Genomic DNA, 6,749 nt, shown 5'->3' with positions numbered 1-6,749 from the left:
GTACTGAGCCTGAAGTATTCCGCAGAATTAAGCAGGTTTTACGCCCTCGTTCACTAAAAACTTTATCACAACACGCTGTTCCACGTAGACGTTCACACTATTGTCCGCCATCTTGAATAACAGTCTATCCAGAAGCGCGGGAAATGAGCGCCGTCTACCAGTAACAAGACACAGGTGCCAGTTTCTACTGCATACAAAACCTCCAGCCTAGGCGTCAATTTAAACTGGGAAAGAAAAAAGTCCCGGATTGAGTTGGACGACCCTCGTATATATTGTTTCGGTGGCGTCGATCGAAGCTGCTCTGAATGCGTAGCAAAAAAGCTACATTTCGAAACTATTGCGAACAAGCAATCTGTGTGCTCTAATTCGAGAATCGTTGAAGGTTGATGACTTATCACTTTACGAATTTCGCGCTGAAACCGTTGCCCATGGCATCATGAGTGACGCACGTGGATTTTGCGACCAAACCGCTTCTTTTCCTTCTTTGTCAGGGAAAAGGAGCAAGAAAAAAAATCGCGCAGACACCACGCACCATGGGTGGTAGCGAAGCTTTGCTGAGCCGTCAGCACGAAAAGGTGCATCACGATAAGGTACGCGCGGCTGATTTCGGCGACCATCGACAAGTCCCGCAACCGTCCTATGGGTGAGTCTTCAGCACCATTGGTGGACACAACGTTTGCAAGAACTTCAGATCTGCCCAGTGACTCCATAGAATAAAAAACCGCTCTACTGCAAAGCGCGACACAACGCCACCACGGAACAAAACGTGTATAAGCCTCCGGACGCCACAAAGCAAACTTCAATAAACACGTTTGCGATGCTATATATGGCAGTGTTTCTGTCATGTTGGCGTTTTGAGGCACTTAGTGATGCAGTAGCAGCTCCTCGAATCAATCAGATGACGAATTTGACGACGTCCAGACCCCAACACCAGTATCGTCCCACCGAAACTGTAGATTTAGGTTTAAGCGAATGGATGATGGGCCGGCTGCATATATAGGCTTCTTCAGGCGAGAACCACGACATCTTAACTCCCAGACGTCACAAAGAAAGCATCATGGAGCATCTAGTTTCCCTGGATGCATTCCGCCATGTCTGGAGTTTGGAGCCAATTAGGGAGGTCTAGCAATCCCAAATCATGCAGCTTCATGTCAGCTAGCAGAGTGTGCTCTCTCATTTTATATGTTTGAATTATTATGCGACGCGAGTAACGCACCAAGTATCCCACAGCACTAGCTTTACGAGAGGAGCTGGTAGGGTCTGTCCTAATGTGAACGCGGCCGTCTCCTAATGGATAGAGCGTCGGCTTGCTGCGCGCTGGGGGACCGTACGTCATCTTCGTTATTTTGAGTCTTTAGTCGGCAAGACAGATGACGAAACGCCAAACCCCAGGGGGAAGGGTAGGTAAAGAAAGTATCTCTTTAGTATGTCGCCAGGCTGAGTACTGGTTCGTTTTCTAATGTAATGTAGTGTATCGTATCTATTGTTTTCTATGTGATGTAACGGATATACTTGGTGCGCGGGAATTTCGAAGTAGGGTCGCCAATGGTCTTTCGCGTCTCCTCCGCCCCTTTTTTTCAGCTTTAAAACTCTGCTGTCACCAAGTCACAGGGCTTCCATATTTGAGCGAGAAGAATAATAAGGAGATCCGAGCGGATCTCCTCTCGAAGATACAAGGCCTCAACCATACGGTATACGCGGACGACATCACCATCTGGAGCTCCGCGGAGTGGGACGGCTTTATCGAACCCGCTCTGCAGGAGGCAGTCGAAACCGTCAAGTCCTACCTCAACCACACGGGCCTCAAGTGCTCCTCCGCCAAATCGGAGCTGTTGTTGTACTGTCCAAAACGACAACGCAAAAAGGCCTAAGGGGTGGAAGCCCCCGACCGATCACAACATCACCGTCCGCACCAGAGACGGTCGCCCAATCCCCAGGGTCGAGTCCATCCGAGTACTGGGAATGATAATCGAGGCGGGCGGATCAAACATCCAAACGGTCCACAAGCTGACGACAAAAATGGGCAACGCGATACGACTCGTACGCAGAGTGGCCAACCGTCACCACGGCCTCAAAGAAGACAATCTGCTGCGTCTCGTACACGCGTTCGTCCTATGTCACTTTACCTACGTCGCAGCAATGCGCAAGTGGAAACAATCGAAGCCTGACAAGCTCAATACACTCATCCAAAAGGTAGTGAAGCGGGCCTGTTCCCGATCACCGCGCCGACGTATCGACTCCTCGAGCTCGGGGTGCACAGTACGCTCGAAGAGATCGCTGAGGCTCAGGAGAGAGCGTAGATGATACGACTGACGATGAACAAGACCGGCCGTCACATTTTGCGCGAGCTCGGCTACTTCCCACCGAACACCCAGGATCCACCGGACTTTACGCCGGTTCTCCGCGAGCTCCGCCACCTGATCACGATCGTACCCATTGCGTGGAACGTACATCCGGAACACAATCGAGGCAGGCGCCTAGCCCGGGCGACCGCATTCCTCAAACGCATAAATAAAAAAGCGGACGACGTCGCTTTCGTGGACGCCGCCCGCGTACAACCGAGCTTTCGCCGCGGTAGCGGTCCCGTCCTCGCAGCGGACCCCAAACGCCGCCACGGTACTCACACGCGACCCCGAGGTGGCGGAGCAAGTGGCCATAGCCCTGGCAATGCTCGACGACAAGCGAAAGACAATATTCAGCGACTCGAGACCGGCCATCAAAGCGTTCAAGAGAGGAGTCGTCTCCGACCAGGCGTTACGCGTTTTCCGCGGCGCTGATCCGAGCACCCTCAAACACCACACCGTCATCTGGTTTCCCGCCCACCTGGGTCTGACCCCCGGGTGCCCCGCCCGACCTCAGCGAGACAGCCCACGATGCTGCGCGCGCGCTTACCGACCGCGCCATCACCCCCGGGCAACCGCGTCTCGATGAATTGGAGGCGAAAAGGGACGCCTGCAAAAAGTGTTAAGCGATTTCGTACAACGAAATCGCTTAACACTTTTACTTGGGACGAGCTCTCTTTCCACCCCCACACCCCAAACTAAACAAGCCGCAGGCGCTGAGGCTACGCTTGTTGCAAAAACATACCTATCCCAAGCCCGCTACCTTACACATCATGTCGTCTACCCGTCAACGCCTACCCCGACGATGGGTGCCCCTCGATGCGTGCCAGCTACTACCTGTCGGTCCCTGCGTGGGGGACGCCCACTGCGCGCTGACGTGCATCATGCAGGACCTTTATTAAAATTTGTCCAATCCAATCCGAGCGGCTATGTTGTTAGCCAGAGCCATATACGAAGAAACGGACAGCGAAATCACATAATGAATAAAATCACATAAGCCCGCCGTTGCCCTATCTTCGGGATCGGCCTACGTATGGGGAGTGTTTACGCCTGCTTCACCTCCGCCGCGGGTCGACCCGGCATTGCATATCTTCGGGATCGGCCTACGCATGTGGAGTGTTTACGCCTTCATCACCTCCGCCGCGGGTCGACCCGGCATTGAATTATCTTCGGGATCGGCCCACGTATGGGGAGTGCTTGACGCCTGCTTGACCTCCGCCGCAGGTAGACCCGACATTGCATTAACTTCGGGATCGGCCTACGTATGGGGAGTGTTTACGCCTTCTTCACCTCCGCCGTGGGTCGACCCAGCATTGAATTATCTTCGGGATCGGCCCACGTATGGGGAGTGCTTAACGCCTGCTTGACCTCCGCCGCAGGTCGACCCGACATTGCCTTATCTTCGGGATCGGCCTACGTATGGGGAGTGTTTACGCCTTCTTCACCTCCGCCGTGGGTCGACCCTGCATTGAATTATCTTCGGGATCGGCCCACGTATGGGGAGTGCTTAACGCCTGCTTGACCTCCGCCGCAGGTCGACCCGACATTGCATTATCTTCGGGATCGGCCTACGTATTGGGAGTGTTTACGCCTTCTTCACCTCCGCCGCGGGTCGACCCTGCATTGAATTATCTTCGGGATCGGCCCACGTATGGGGAGTGCTTAACGCCTGCTTGACCTCCGCCGCAGGTCGACCCGGCATTGCATATCTTCGGGATCGGCCTACGCATGTGGAGTGTTTACGCCTTCTTCACCTCCGCCGCGGGTCGACCCGGCATTGAATTATCTTCGGGATCGGCCCACATATGGGGAGTGCTTAACGCCTGCTTGATCTCCGCCGCAGGTCGACCCGACATTGCGTTATCTTCGGGATCGGCCTACGTGTGGGGAGTGTTTACGCCTTGTTCACCTCCACCGTGGGTCGACCCGGCATTGAATTATCTTCGGGATCGGCCCACGTATGGGGAGTGCTTAACGTCTGCTTGACCTCCGCCGCAGGTCGTTGACCCGGCATTGCATATCTTCGGGATCGGCCCACGTATGGGAGTGCTTAACGCCTGCTTCAACTCCGCGCGGGTTGGCCCGGCATCGCACTATTTTCGGTATCGGCCCACGTATGGGGAGTTTTTTGCTTACTACACGAAAATTTCCTTGCAGAGTAGAGGTATACAGCTTCGCTGTAAAAGCCGGACATATCCAAATGCATCCCAAGTTGCGTTCGGTAGTTTCATGCGCTGGCAACACTCGTCATGCAAACAAAGATGACTGCCGACATTGGCGGTATTGTCGTTTCGTTAGTTCATTTTGGTGCTGTGGGCTGAAATTTCTTGCACTGCGACGTTGTGTCGATGCGTTTCGTCAAAGCCGGGAGGGTTTTAGCAGTGGACCGCCTTATCTTGAGCGGCTAATACCGAAGATAAGGAGCATCGAGGTCTTCGCTTTATTGTTTTTTTTTTATTTTTTACTTGACGCGTGTCTGCTGCACAGCGTTCACCAGACTAATTTGGTAACGAGCAGCGGTGCGCTGTGCCGTTGCCTAACAGTGTATTGCAATAACAGTGTATTGCAACAATTTGATATGGTTTTTGTTTCTAAGCGTTCTAAATGTTTTCCTTTGCATTTCTTTTTCTCTTTCTCTCTTTTAAGGAAGGCAGGCATTAGGCAGCTGCTTCAAAAGAACCTTTCGCAAAGCCTTCGTTGGTATTTTTCTGTACGGAAACCAGAAATCAACAATGTCGTAAACTTCAAAAATTAATGGGACCAATTTTCTTGCTTTATACGAGCGTTAACGGAAGCCTTTTAAAGAACGCAGACTCAATAACATGGCGTTTATATTTTCTCGAAGTTTCTTATTTTAAGAAATCGCTATGCCCAAATAACCTGCTACTAACACTGACAAGGACATTTCTTATTTTAGCTGTCCCTGGTTTCATTCAAATCACCCTCAGTGATTAACTAAGGAAGGAGTATTGTATCACTTCACATGTATACAGCGTATCGCAAAATCAGTAAAGGCCAGTCGGTCATCGACGGCCTTCGCTGTTTTGCGATAGGCTGTGATATTTGAATGGGAAGTGTAAGGGCTAAAGCTTCCTCTTAATGAGAAGACGACGAACGATTCAAATGTGTGCCAGTGGTGATGTCAGAATTGTGCTTCGCAGAAGCATTTACACGTCAGGCACTGGGCGCTGTGTTACATGCACTCGGCGCGTTACAAAAAGGCATAATGACTCCTCTTGGCGCTGACGGTAACGCGAAGAATCCGTGCGCTTGTTTTGAAACTCGTGCGAGATCACGTTTTGCGCGGCGCGTTCTGAAATTTCAGGCGAGCTAACGGCTTCCGGTTTTTTTCACACCTCGCCGTCAGCAGCATCGTCTGTTCGGACGCCATTCGCCAACGTCAGAGGAGGCGCATTCATCGGCATACTCCAGCTCACCAAAGAAGGGTGCAGTGCCAGCGAGAGCTGTTGCGGGGACGAATACTGCGCAATAGAAAACAGCGCCTTGCTTCCGTGCTGCTTGTATGCGACGTAAAACGGTAGAAACGGAAGGGAATCATTAGGGCCGCATGCAGTACACGACACCCGTTCCCATTTTTTCTGCAGATGCTGCAGCTCCTTCGGCTGGCGGTTAAATTACATTATGGTATTTAACGTAACGAAACTGCACAGTTAATTATGACGGACGCCAGACTGGCAGAGGCTCTGGATTAATGTCGACCATGTTGGGTTCTTTAACGTGCCCCTAAGTGTAAGTATACACGAGCACTTTTTCATATTGTTCCTATAAAAAAACAAGGCCGCCGAGGCCGGTAAGCGAACCCGCTACCTAAAAAGTACTGCGCCACATCAACTGAGCCACTATGACGGGTATCAGCTGGTGAATATATAGGTGAACATGACAATGCCGGAAGAGATGTTCGTCCCAAATAATATTCGCAGTTGAGGCCACAGACAGACGGAAGGAACCCTCTGACGTTATTTTATGCCACTCCTGTGTGTCCAGCTTTGTCTTTGCTCTATACTTGCAAATTGTCGCGATACAAGAACAGCGTTCTTCGCAAACACCAATGAAAACTTCGCTTAAACCGATTCCCACAGTGCGTGAGATCCGCACATTAGTTATTAAGGTATATAAGGCCTACCTCAACATATTTCGGAACTGGAAAACGACAAAAACAAAACAAACGAACAAATAAAAAACGTGACAGTTAACCGTCAGTGAAACCGCCTTCTGAAAAAGGCGCAGTGGATGCTTGTCCGCAAAACAACGTCCGTGTTCAATCGTGCTTTTCCAGCTGAGTGGCAAAATCTCAGCGACATTTCGCTACTTTTTCGTGACTTTCGCACCGTGCTACTTTGGTATTGCTGAAAGCCGCCTTTCGCATAGCATCGCTTTCTATTTATA

This window comes from Dermacentor albipictus, chromosome 5, assembly GCF_038994185.2.
Source record: "Dermacentor albipictus isolate Rhodes 1998 colony chromosome 5, USDA_Dalb.pri_finalv2, whole genome shotgun sequence".
NCBI classification, from domain to species: Eukaryota; Metazoa; Arthropoda; class Arachnida; order Ixodida; family Ixodidae; genus Dermacentor; species Dermacentor albipictus.
The sequence above is the reverse complement of the archived record's forward strand: the minus strand, read 5'-3'. Positions refer to the sequence as shown.